The sequence below is a fragment of the Pavona decussata genome, unplaced genomic scaffold, assembly GCF_977016875.1.
Source record: "Pavona decussata unplaced genomic scaffold, jaPavDecu1.1 SCAFFOLD_383, whole genome shotgun sequence".
Taxonomy (NCBI): Eukaryota; Metazoa; Cnidaria; class Anthozoa; order Scleractinia; family Agariciidae; genus Pavona; species Pavona decussata.
The window spans coordinates 259,572-274,245 of NW_028145756.1; the positions used below are offsets into that span (position 1 = coordinate 259,572).

The following is a 14,674-nucleotide window of genomic DNA, read 5'->3' on the forward strand; positions in this document are numbered from 1 at the left end:
GGAATTGAAGGATGAAGATGCCCAGAAGATAGTCATATTTGATTACTTTATTTGTGAAAAAAACCAGAAGCCATTGATTGATTATTTCATTCGTGGCAGACACAAAAACTGCTCTGTTATTTATCTGAGCCAATCGTTCTACAAAACACCAAAAGATATTCGACTCAATTGCTCTCATTTCTGTGTCTATGACTTTCCTAGCAGCAATGAAAGAGGTCTGATATCCCGTGAGTTGGGTGTCGAAAAGGATAAATACATCAAAGCAACCAAAGAGCCATTTTCATTTCTATATGTTGATAAGCCCATGAAGAGAATTAACAGGAATTTTTATGGAACAATATAACCAAATGATATAAATGGGAATATTCAACGAACATAGTTCATCGTCTTCTTTCACAACAGTTCCTCTTCAAGGAGCCGCTGGGCCTCAAGGAATAGGGTTTAAATTGACCCAAAATGGCAATTATGATATACAAAACAAAAAACTTGTTAATGTTAAACAAGGAGCTGATCCTAATGATGTTGTCACAAAGAGCCAAATACAATTGCTGGATAATGCTCCTGGTGATGTGCGAGCTAATAAAGCAGTAATTTACAGCAACAGTGGAAGTGTTCATACCAATAGTATTTATCTACAAGACACGCCAGACGGGGCTGGTAGCTCCAATGATGTTCGATTATTGACTGAGCATCAGTCTTATGAAAACATTCATCTTAATATACCAGATTTGAAAAACTTTGATGGCCATGGTGGACGAGCTAAAAGCGAAATAATGGTTACATCAACAGAACAACATATTACTGGACGGAAAACATTTTTTGATATTAGTGTTTTAAAACCTGATAATAACGATCAAGCGGCGAATAAAAAATATGTCGATGATGAGATTAAAAAAATACCATCACCTGATTTATCTACATATTTGAAAAAAGATGGCACTGTTGAAATGACTGGAAATCTGGATATGGGTAATCAACAAATTACTAATCTTGGAGCCAATATACAAAATACATATGATGTCGTTAATTTAGGTTTCTGTGATACTAAATATTTGCAAAAAGTCTCCAATAGTGACCTCGATATGGACAATCATAAAATCAAAGATATGGCTCAACCAACTGATGATAACGATGCTGTTAATAAACAATACGTTGATCATAACTTTCTCAACAGGTTAACACCCAATGCTCTTGGTGGTGAATTAGATATGAGAGGTCATAAAATAATCGTTCTTGGAAATCCTTCCAATCCCAATGATGCTTCCACTAAAGCATATGTTGATACAGAAATAGCTAAAATACCATCTGTTGGAAGTGATTTGAGTGTATATTTGAAAAAAGATGGAAGTGTTGCAATGACTGGAAACCTTGATATGAATAATAAACAAATCTAAGATATGGCTCAACCAACTGATGATAATGATGCTACTACCAAAAAATATTTTGATGACAAATTGGAGCAAAGTCATCTTGTCAGCAGCCATAAAACAAATGAATTCAAATATCTTACAGATACCGATGAAAGCAGTTCAGAATATAATATCACAGTGAATGGAATAGCTGCTTTCAATCAATCCCCACATCAGAATAAAAAAGCTTATGATATCACATTGATTAAAGACAGTGGAAGTAATGATTACAGATCAAGGATAGGTTTCAATATTTATACTCTTGCTATTGGAACATACACAATTGTGTTTGAATTCTACCCACCAGAAATGACTAATATTCAATTATCATGTACAGCTTCTGAAGCATACATCCACAAAGCTGTACAGCGTGATTTCACTGCTTATAGCAAGCTATTGGTTCAATTCAATAACAACAGCAAACAAACTCCAAATTACATCTATTTGACGATGCATGGAACAGCTACAGCGACTCCAGTACAATGTCATCTGGTTGTTTACGGTGTCAAAGATTGGTCAGATAGCGTTTATCCAGGAGTGTATGATGGCTTGGACAATGTCATGTTTGAATATAAAAATGGAGATATGCAGATGCAAGTCAATTTGGATATGAATAATAAGATTATTTCTGGTTTAATAAATCCGATATTTGATTCTGAAGCAATGAATTTGGGTTATTTTACCAACTTATTCAAAACGAAATACACTGGAACTATTGCCAGTGGTGTTTTTCACAATTTCAGTATTCCTGTCTCAGGAAATATTTATTTCAATTTGTATTCAGTTGTTTTGGTAAGCAATATTCAAGTTTCAAATGCACAAATATTGATTAGGGGGAAACTGCAAGGACAAACATCAAACACTGACACATATGACAGAATAGGAAACATAATCAATGGAAGTAATACGTTTAATATGCCCAAATCAAGGAAATTTATCAGTATTGATTCTATGTCAATATTGGATAATATTGGAGCAGGAACTGCTGTTAATGGAACTTTTGAATTGAAAGTATTATACTCTGATTTTTTTGAAAGATATCACAATAAAAGTTGGTTGTCAAATATTGAAACTTCAAGTGTTGTTAACGGCAACATAAAAAATGGAGTTTTTGAAAATGTACATGGTTACAATTTTGGAACATTAGGCCCGGTTAAAATAAAAAATATTGTTATTAATACAAAAAATCAATACCAAGTTTCTTTTGTCGCCATTGCTAACAGTAAAACTTTATTTTCCCATTTAATACAATTTAATATGAAAATTGGGAGAAATTTTATAACTACAAATACAACAATCAAACCCATGATAATTCAAATGGGGATTTTTAAAAGACGTTCAGGGTTTACTTCTCCAATTATAAACAGAGAAGTCACAGGAACTTTTGAAATTTATTTATCAACACTATTAATATAATGCCATACGTTGAAGATGAAAATGGAAACCATATTCTTGATGAAAATGGAGATAAAATAGAATACACAGTAACTTATGACAACTTACCAGATGGATTCAAATATAGAGAACCAATACATCTGAATGATGATGGTCATTTGGATACAGAAAACAGACATTTGGTGATAAAAGATGGAGTTAATTCAAATCATGCAATTTCACTCCAACAATTAATAAACAACAATGAGGACATCATCAAACCATATGTTGAAACACAAATACAACAAGCTCTGGCTCAGTTTAAAGCTCAACAAGCTCAGGAAGCTGTAACGTTTCTCAACAATCAAGTTGCAATGAGAATAGGAAGAAAAAGTGGTACAATACCAAAAACAAATTACACATGGATAAAATTATTGAGTAAAGATGACATTAAAGGAATCATTACATTGCAAGAGATTATTGTGACAAACACATATATCAGGAGAAATGACAGATATCATCATTCCAAATCCGATTTGGTGTCATCATCATTTGATCAATTGGAATTCTTCTTTGATGTGTCATTTGAAAACTATCATTGCTACTTCAACAATCATCCATCTGATTGGACAATGAACTATTTTGTTGAATATATTAGGATACAATTACCTGACAATAATGACCACTAGGTCGTGGACTCCGTTACTTTATTTTATAAAAATATTGTAATCAAATTGTATAATGAAAGAATTGTCAGAATTGCAAGAACACATTCGAACATCGATGATAGATTTTCACCGTAAATTGAGTATTCCAATATTGCCCAGACAGGAATGCAAGATAAAAAGTATCGTAATATTTACATATTTGCATGAAAAACATTACAACACAGGTTTACCTGATGAAGTTTACAAAGAGTTAATTCATGATGGAATCGGATTAATTGGACCTGGAGATGGATGGTTAACAGCTATTCTCCATCGATTATTTGGTTGGCAACCATATATCAGGTCTCATGGAATACTACATGATGCTTATGGTCAATTTTACAACAAATATCATCATGACAAAGGATACATGTACACCATTAATGAGAAAAAAACATATCCTTGGATGAAAAAATGCATGTTTTTGGGTCAAATAACTGGTCTCTATTATTGCATCAAAAATAAGATAACCATATAATATATGCAAAACAATTCAAAACAAAAGAAGAAATTAATAATTGATTTCAATCATATTTCAAATCGATTATCAACAGAAGAAATTGATGAATTGAAAGCTTATTACATGTCATATCACAAAAAGATGTGGATGTACAAAAGTGCATACAAAAGATTCAAAAAATGGGAATTCGCTGGTAATATTTCATCCATTGTATTTGCAACTGGTGGTATTGCATCATCGGTTGCAACCAGTGGAGCTTCATTATTGGCAATATCATCGGTGTCTGTCATAATTCAAGCTTATATGAAGCATAAAAAAGTTGAAATCAAACTTTATCAATGCCAATATGCTTTTCAAACTTACGGACATTTATTAAATGAAATAAAAGAAATAATGAGAAATGGACATTTTGATAGAGATGATTTGACAAACAAGCTTACTCAAAATGATGATTTCATTTTGGATAATTCGCCGATTGTCGATAAATGGGAGGACAAATATGATAAAAAATATCAGATATTCACTTATGTATGATTAATAATGTGCATGATTTGGGGGCCAATAATGTCCATAATTTTATCCCCAATAAACATTGTATAATTTCATTGTTTTTTTGGATTTTGTCAACTCAATTTGGGAAGAATCAATTTTCATAAATTGCAATATTCTATGCAAAAGATATTTCAAACTGATTATTCTCTTTCGTTTGCCATTGATTTGTGGCAGTATTTTGTTTATTTCAACGAATATTTTATGAATTTTAAAATTGGTTGAACAACTGATTTCAACTTTGTTTTTCAAAATAATTTTATCTAATGTATGCGACAAATGGTATTTTCTATTATACACTGTTTTGTTGTATATTTTGAACAAATTGGCATGAAAATTGATGTATTCTGTTTTGTAATCTTCACCAACAACCTGTCCACAAGCAACACACGTTATTTGACATTCCATGTTTCTCAAATTTTGTGATTCACAACAATCAGGCATTGATGGTTGTAAATTAACTTTGGATTCATCATGATATCCACAAAATTCACATTCATCTTTGCAATGCAGGCTTTGACACAGAGATGGATCCACCTGCATGGAAACATCTTTTGGTTTTTTCAGAATGGACCTCATTTTTGTATAACTATAGTATATAATATAATTACACAAAAATGTTTTCAAAAATATTGAAACCACAAAAGATAATACAAAGTCTTGAAATTCAATATTTATCAAAAAACAAACCAAATACCACATCACAAAAGATGAGTCAAAATCTTGAAACGAAATATTCACCAAAAACATTGAAATTAAATATCTCATCACAAAAGATGAGTCAAAGTCTCCAAATCAAACATTTATCAAAAAATCAATAAAATCACAATTTTGTCACAAGTTTTTGTTGCAATGTTTTGATCACAAAGTTTGTTTACCAATGTTTGAAAGCCATCCTGGATGGATGTGTATTCCAATGCCCATAAGCATAACTGTAGATTCCATCTGGATGCAAATATCCTTTATCATCAAAACATGACAACGATGTCTTGTTGATTGTGTAACTACCCAATTGATGATTGTTGCTGCGGATTGTTTTCATTTGGTGAAATAATTGTTTCTCATTGAACAACACATCTTTGTAATCAGAATGTTGAATATCATTTTTGATCACATTCTTTTTGATTCCTTTGGCTGTTTTTCCACCATTGTTGTTATCTTTGATGTAAGAATACATCTTGGATCTCAATCCCACAAATTCAGTAATGGGTACACCAGCGGCTTCATCTTTGAATTTTCCAATAACTTTCTTGTTTGTTGCATCAAAATATTGATGATTTGATGGATAATCCGAGTTATCAAACATTTCTTTTTTATTCCAAAAATCGGCATACACATCTTCTGCTTCAATTTCATATGTCAAACTGTCTGTATCCGTAAACAGTAACTTAGCTTTTAAACCATACTTCTTTTCAATGAAATTGTAATGGAAATCGTACATCAATGTTTTGCTCAAATCAAGGATACACATACCAACATAGGCTGGTCTGTTGAGTGTCAACGATTCCTTTATTTTATGGACTGCAACCAAGTTTTCATTAAAGATTTTGCTATTGATGAATGTTGGTTTGGAAGTCATTTTCAATAATTGTTTCTCATTGGTAACCAATTTGATGTCTTCTCGTTTTCTGATATTCTCCATGGTTTTACCAAAGACACTATTGTTCATCAGTTTGAAGAAATCTTTCTCAAAAGCATTCTTTGCATTAGTTCTTTGTCGTGTATTGAAATCAATGTATGTCTTCAACCAGGGTGATTGGTCAAATGATAGAACACGATATATTTTCTTCAATTTCAAACCCAATTCACGATATAATTGCAGATTACGATAATGCAATACATATTTTGATTTGTTTCCCAATGTTGGAATCAACTTATTGACTTGTCCACTTTTGATTCCAAATTTTTCTGCAATTCTTTGACAATAATCTGACAGCATATCTTGTGTCACTTTGATTTGTTCAGCGTCACATGGATAATCATTATGCAGGTCATGTAATTCATGAGGATATTCCAAATCAACTTCCAATAAATATCCAGTCTTATTATCTTTGGGAATCGTTTTCCAATTAATGTTTTTTATTTGCTGTTTATTCAACCATTTGAAATTCCCAGTTGGAAGATGTTGTGACATAGCCCATCCATATAGATTGTTGGCATCCAAATACATGATATGTTTACTGGATTCATTTGGATTCCAATTTTGCATGTATTTGTTGTTAGCTTTGCCGTATCTATTGGCTATGTAACTGATTCCTCCACGCATGCCCTTTTCAACAAATTGATACATATCAATATCCGTGATTAATTCAAGTTTGACTTCAGTCATTTTCAACATTGCATCCCAACTCAATCCTGGAGATGTGAAATAATGACAAGGGTCCAATCTAGAGTATTCCAAACATGTTTTCCTGAAATTTTCAAATACATCAGCCAGCAATAATACATCAGATTTGAGATATAAATCATGGTATTCGCCCATATTTTTCAAATTAAAAGTATTCCAAACATTTTGTGCATGACTGTATTCTCCATCAGTAATATGTGTATTATTCATTTGACTGTAAAATTCATCTTTGGTTGGTAATTGAGTATCATTGAATTTATCAAAATTACTCATATAATCATGCGGATAAACTCCTTTTTGTTTCATTAATTGCAGTTTTTCACCTTTGAAGACTTCATTGGTATATTTGTATGCATCTTCTGGTAGATTCTTTACAAGATTAGCCAATGATTGATTCATAAACTGAAGACTGTCGATAAATACTAAATTATAACCCAACATGAAGGCCATGTATTTCTCCATGTTATTTGGGATTACATTAATTTTGTGTTGTCTGGTTTCACCTTTTCTATCCACATAAGTATTGGTCTCAATAATTTTACCAATTTCTTGCATTATAAAATGACTATCATATCCTTTCAAATTATGAAATATTACAGGGATTTTGTCAGTTATTGTAAAATCCCTGTTACATTGATTATGGGCTGAGCCACGGAATTCACCAGTAATATGACAATGATCTCTGACACGTTTCCCCCTTCCGGAGGAATTACCCGACCCAGGAGTTTTCTTGTATTTTTTACCACAAATATGACAAGATGTTGCTTTTTGGAATTTGTCTTCATCTTCTGGAGACATAACTAATGGTTTATTGAATTTGTATTTAATAGTTTGTCTGCAGTATTTGACTTCATCAAGCATTGCCTCCATGAATTTGTAAACAGCTTTTTCTCCACGATAATATTTTATTGGTTTGGAATATTTGTCATCATAGCAGCAAACAACTTTGTAACCATAACCACAATCAGTGTGTTTTTGATAAGCTTCAGTAAAAGATTGTTGGTTAGATTGATTACAACCATGAATTGGTTCAGTGATTGCTTCAAAATCAGCATAAATCACGAATGGCGCTTGCATTTGTTTATTATAATTTGTAAATTTTATTTTTGAGCCAACTTCAGGCATTTTGATTGATTGTTCACCATCGATTTCAATACATACTTCCTTGTGTTTCAACAATATTTCTTCCTTGGAGAAACATTGAAGGCAATGCATACAGAAATGTTTCTTATGTTGGGTTTTATTTTTACTAAACATGAATCGGTTAAAATCTTTGATAAGACAGTAATGTTTGTTTTCATCTTCTGAGATCAGTAGCAAATTCAATACATCATCAAACTTTTCTTTGGAAACATAAATTGGATAAGGCTGCTTTTTTTCATAACCAAATACATTGATGTTAATACTGTTTTGGGTTTCAATTTTGTTGTATTGTTTGATGGAAACTGGGAATTCAATTCCTTGGTAATTCAATTTTTCGACAAATGATTTGTCAGTTTTTTTGATTCTTTGTGGATTGTCATTTCGTGGATTCAAATGTCTGATGTGACACCAACGAAAGCATTCATTGTCTTTATTCTTGAGATTGATTAATCCATGTTTGTTATGTTGTAGCTCAGTTGGAAGTTTAATGTAAGAACTTCCAGTTAGAGGCTCATATTTGATAATATTGATGTAATGTCCATTGATTGATTTAATTATCCAAGCTGAACCTTCACTAATCCATTTGTGAATATCATTCATAATTTGTTCAACATTAACATCCAAAGATTCTTGAAAATCATTGGCATTAGTTATTGTTTTTGGTTTACTATTAAAATATCCAATTCTGGAAACAGTTTGGTTTCCGTTTTGTTGTTCAAAATAAATTGTCAAAGTTTCAATAAATTTAATTCCTTTCATTTGAGTTAATAATTGTTTCATAAAATGAGCAACAGCTAATCTGGTTCAACTCATTTGAATCAAAGGATCTGTTTCATTTTTAATTCCAACTTCATAAGATTTTGTATATCCCTTGAATGCTCTTGCAACTTCTGTGATTTGGGTTCTTTGTGTTGGAACTGGAGCCATTTTCTTCATCCTTGGTGCTGCTTTGGGTATTAATTGATTATCAAATGATACTTTTTTCACTCTGGGTGCAGCTTTGGGTTTATCAGCAAATTGAATCGGAGGTGGAATTATGTTGTTTCTCGGCAAAGGTTGAGGTCCATCTCTAAATTGCATTGGCGGCTTGATGGTTGTATTCTCATAATCTTTTACCATTTGTTTGACAGATTTTCGTGGAAAAGAAATTGGAGTAACTTTCTTGGTTCTCGGCATTGGAACCGGTTTTGGTTTAGCGAGTAAAAGTGTTATTAATTGATCTTTGGTCAATTTGGATAGATTAGATTTATTCATGTTATAATAATACAACATATTATTTTTATTCGTTGCGTTCAAAGTTTGTGGTAGATTAGCTAATGAAGATTGACTACCAGCAACCTTCATACCAGATATCAGTTGTACATCTGGCGAGTACGTTTTCTTGTTCATTTTTTGTGGCAACATGGCCTCAAATTCCATTTTTATTCATGAAATCTAAGGTCAAATTACTGTCACAATATTTTATTAATTATTTACCAAAATTCCATTCCTGGTGAATGTTCTTGCAATTGTTTCTTGTACGGATAATCACCCTTATTTATTTTATTCATCATTGCATTAAATTTTTTATCAATTTTTTGTTTCTCATCTTCTGTAAACTCATCATCTGATTCCTCCAATTCAATGTCCATTTTGATTGATTTAATTGGTTTTTCAGTTTTAATTTCAATCTTTGTTTTGTATTTCTTGGCTGCAAAAGCATGTTTAACATTTTCTGACCGAGTCATTAATTCAAGGTTATTAATGCAATTATTTTGTTTATTTGAATCTATATGATTGATTTCCATTTTATCAGGAATATCACCTTTGATACATTCATATACCAGTCGATGAACTCTAAAATTTTTATTTGGTAATCCAAATTGACTCAATATTGTATACATGTAACCATTTGGATTCAAATTACCAATTGAACATCTGTTGGTTTTTTTATTATATATTTGTCCATGTTTATTGGCCCCAAAGTTGGTATAAATTGGATGATAATAAATTTTTTCACATTTAATTGTAACATTTTGTGGTTTGGATTTTGTTTTCCCACGACTTTCTTTACCAGCATAAATCATGTTTTGTTGCCGGGTAACAAGCTGAAGATTATCGATTGAGTTATCTTGTTTGTCACAATTAATGTGATGTATTTCATATTCATCTGAAATTAGTTGTTGATTAATTGATTCCCAAATAAATCTATGAGCTTGCATTGTTTTTTGTTTTCCATCATTGAAATAAACAGTTGTATCAAAATACCCATCATTTCTCAACCTTCCTTTTCTTGGGATCAATCTCTTGCGATTAATGATGTATCCATCTTCTGAGGCACCATAGTTTGTGTAAATTGGATGAACATAATATGTTTTTTCATGATGAATAATAGTATTTGATGCCAGAATTTGCGTTGATGAATTTTCACTGGCAGGAAAATTCACATATGCGTTTTCTGATTTTTCATTTTTTTTCATTTTTTCTCGTTAATGTATACTATAATTATCTCTCCAAGTAGTTTTGGTTTTCAAATTCATGTCCAAATTACCCTCCAAAAAGACATCAACCATTGTTGAATTCAAAATATAGTCAAACAACCCTTGAATTCATTGATGATTAATCCTTGTAGAGTGGAAAATCTTTGTCATCCATGTCATGACACATACGGTAATACATCTTATTAATTATTTTATTTTCTGTGCGGGTAAATTCGCAATCATTGTCTTCCATTGGTGGAAATTCCATTAATCTATTGATTGTTTGTAATTCATCTTCAGAGTAAGAGCTGTTAAAAAAAGCTTTTCTTGATTGATGCATCTTTTTGATATTTTCGGAAGCTGTCACCAACTCAAGATTTTTGCTTGAATTGTCTTGTCGATTGGAATTAATGTGATTTATTTGCAATCCAGGAGGAATTATTGATTGATTTACAGCTTCATAGACGAATCGATGAGCGGGGCGTGTATTGTTACGTCCCGGAGAAATTATATAATAGCCATTCTCAGACAAATATCCTTTTCTAGGTTCTAATCTTTTTCGATTGATTATATAACCATCAACTGAGGCTCCGTAATTTTCAAATGTTGGATGAATAAAACATGTTTTATCATTATGATCAAATTGGTTGTTCATATAAATTAGATTAGATAAAATTGAATAACCGGTTTTGAAAAAGCAAGGAAAATTTAGGTTGCTGAGGATTTAGTTGCTGTACAAAAATAAATAAGCTCATTTCACGGCCTCACGAATATTCGATGGCGAGTCGATCCAATAAAAAAATCTATTGTTGTGTGCAAGACAAATGATATTCTTACCTCAAAAAGCGTCTACAAACATCAGAACGATGAAAGTGGAGAAATAAATGACCAGTATATCCCAAAACATCAAACACTCTTCACAAAATGGCGACAAAATGGCCGACACGTGTATTAACAAACTAGTGCCCAGTCCCCTTTGGGTTGTGTCATCGTGAACTTGATGATGTCATACATAAGGGACTTTCCCTATGAAATGAGTCATCAAATTTCTATTGTTTGCAAGTCATATGACAGTCGTATGATTTTTTCAGCCAATCACAATCGTCACAATTTTGCTTCACAATTGTGAAATTTTTCAGTGAAACACATAGTCATTTGTGAAATTTTTCAGTGAAGTTGCGTGAATAAATTACAAACATTTGAAGTAAAGTTTACTCAAAAAGTTTATTTCAGATTTTATAAAGTGGCTAAAACAGAATGGAGAAAAATTTAGGTTTTTTAAAAAACCTAAATTTATGTTTTTTGAGTTCATTGTTGAATCAGGTATGAATTCAGTGAAATTTTCAAAAGTGTTCCAAAAGCGGTAAATATCTAACTACTTACATCGCTTTAACGCGAGACACCTCCAAACTTATACTTTTACGTAGAAAATATATCGTATTCACATTTGTATTAACTAGTTAATTGCTTGCGAGACCGAAAGGAATGTTATGATCCATAACGTAATGATACAACATAACTCCGTATTACGAACTCTGTTAAACTTATCCAGAGAAATAATGTAGTTTTCCTACCGTGAAGAAGGTAAAGCGTATCCACCGCAATTCGTGTCGCTATTTATCTCTGAATAAATGTTCCATCTTGCTCGGACATGGTCATCTTGAACCAACCCAGGGTTTTTTCTTTTTCATTTAAGATAGTCCGACAGCTATGTCAGGACAAGTATCTCTAATTCACTCTTAGCTTCATCCACCGTCGTTCAAGAGAGTGGAAATAGATTGGCTTCAGCTTTGAAATATTAAAACTGAAATAACATTTTCGTGCTGTCTGTCCGAGCAGACATTTCCAACGGAAATAGCAGATACCGCATTGTGGTCTCAGTCAATCTAAAATAACAAAGCCCTCTTTTGAAAAGCGTAATCATTACATATATCCGGTTTTTGTTACCGAAACATTCCTGACGAGCCTGTGGTGAACTAAGAAAACGGTTGAGAGGATTGCGCCCGAAAAAACGAGTTGCGCTGGAACAACATACAGTGGCAACTTCCTTTCTTCAAAGAATATAGTCGGCGTAATACTGACATGAATAGATATGCTAACCTGTCTGGCTGGTAAGTGATTCATTGTATTCAAACCCATTTCTTACGGAATTAAAGATTCTAGTTCACAGTAATTTATTTGACCCGGATAATTGCATTTAGCTAAATTTACTCGCACAAAAATTTGTGTGACCCCTTGAGAAACCCACTTGTCTTTCTCAACTCCGCAGACGCCATTGCACTTGAGCGGAGGCGAACATCGAGCCATTTCCGACTTTTCGCTCCTTATGAAGGAGCTCTGCTGAATAGAGAGCATTTCGTCATACTGTCCTCACTCTAAACTTTCATCAAATTTAACGCTATTCGTTTGTTGATTTCTCGATAGGATCAACGATAAAGGCCGCTGTTCCACACGTGCTCTGTGTCCGAACTATAAGATCGTGTAAGGAAGGCCAAAGGAACTGAAGCCAGATGATTAAAAGAGAACACAGACTAGTTGATTAGCACCGATTCAAAGCGGCCTCTAAGGCAACATTACATTTTTTCTATCATACCTTTTCCAGCGCCTGGCCTCAACTACCCGCTATCTCTGACGACCTTTCTCAGTCGAAACCATTGTAGGTATTTATAACCTTGACTAATGGAGCACAGGTCTAATAATTTCGTTCTTTTAATTCGCTTTTATTCTTATACAATACATTAAATGATAATATGTTTAAACTGATAACTGAGCATCACGTATGAGGTAATTTCATCTAATCTTGAACCTTGATTTAGCACGAAAGGAAACAATAAACTTCTTCAGGATGAGATTCCTTTCTTCATATGTCACTGGAGTAAATGCAGTGATTCCATCCAAAAAAGTAACTTGTTCCTGTTTGACAATTACGAAACTTTGTGTTGTTGTTAAAAGTTATGAGGTGGAAGTACATCGAGACATATCGGGGACGAAAATTCGATTCAAGATGCTTATTAACAAAATAAAGTATATTTAACAACAGTACCACTGTTTACTTGAATATATATATATATTTTTATGAAAGGATATTTTATACTTTTCTACCTTTATATTCTGTGGCCGGGAGGCACTTTGGAATTTCCATGTACCTTTGCATTCTAGAACCATTAAGGTGCATGGAAATTTCCGTGTACCTTTGCACTGTAGAACCGTAAAGGTGCATCGGGAAATTTCCGTGTACCTTTGCATTGTAGAACCGTAAAGGTACATGGAAATTTCCGTGTACCCTTGCATTGTAGAACCGTAAAGGTACATGGAAATTTCCTTGTACCTTTGCATTGTAGAACCGTAAAGGTACATGGAAATTTCCGTGTACCTTTGTATTGTAGAATCGTAAAGGTACATGGAAATTTCCGTGTACCTTTGCATTGTAGAACCGTAAAGGTACATGGAAATTTCCGTGTACCTTTGCCTTGTAGAATCGTAAAGGTACATGGAAATTTCCGTGTACCTTTGCATTGTAGAACCGTTAAGGAACATGGAAATTTCCACGTACCTTTGCATTGTAGAACCGTAAAGGTACATGGAAATTTCCGTGTACCTTTGCATTCTAGAATCCTTAAGGTACATGGAAATTTCCGTGTACCTTTGCATTGTAGAACCGTAAAGGTACATGGAAATTTCCATGTACCTTTGCATTCTAGAACCGTAAAGGAACACGGAAATCTCCATGTACTTTTGCATTGTAGAACAGTAAAGGAACACGGAAATTTCGATGTACCTTTGCATTCTAGAATCGTAAAGGTACATGACAATTTCCATGTACCTTTAACTATAAAATCCACCATCAACTGTATAACCTGGAATAGAACGGGCGAAAAGCTAAGCATTTTGAAATAAATTTCCTTCCACTGTATTAAATTGGAAGGAATATGATAAAATGAGATAATATTTACCGGATGAAGTAAAAACATGGCAAAATAATAAACATTTTTGTTAAATATTGCCACCTTTAAAATTCTTTGGAGAGGAAATGGCACGAAAATGACTAAAATAGCTTAATATTACCAAAAAATCGCCGTTTTAGAATATCCCCGATGGTTTTAGAACGTGTTAACAATACTCCAACCTCTTTTTTTTATTTTATAGATAAAAACTTTACGTCTTATGACGTTTTCAAGATTTGATGAGTATTCAAGTCCTTTATTACAAAAAAAGTGGAAAATAAT

General features: G+C 32.7%; 1 protein-coding gene across 1 annotated transcript in view; it reads right to left on the bottom strand.

Moving 5' to 3' along the window:
- LOC146451822 (uncharacterized) overlaps positions 1-14,674 on the bottom strand; it is a 137,997-nt gene that overhangs the window by 122,711 nt on the left and 612 nt on the right. The window lies entirely within an intron of this gene.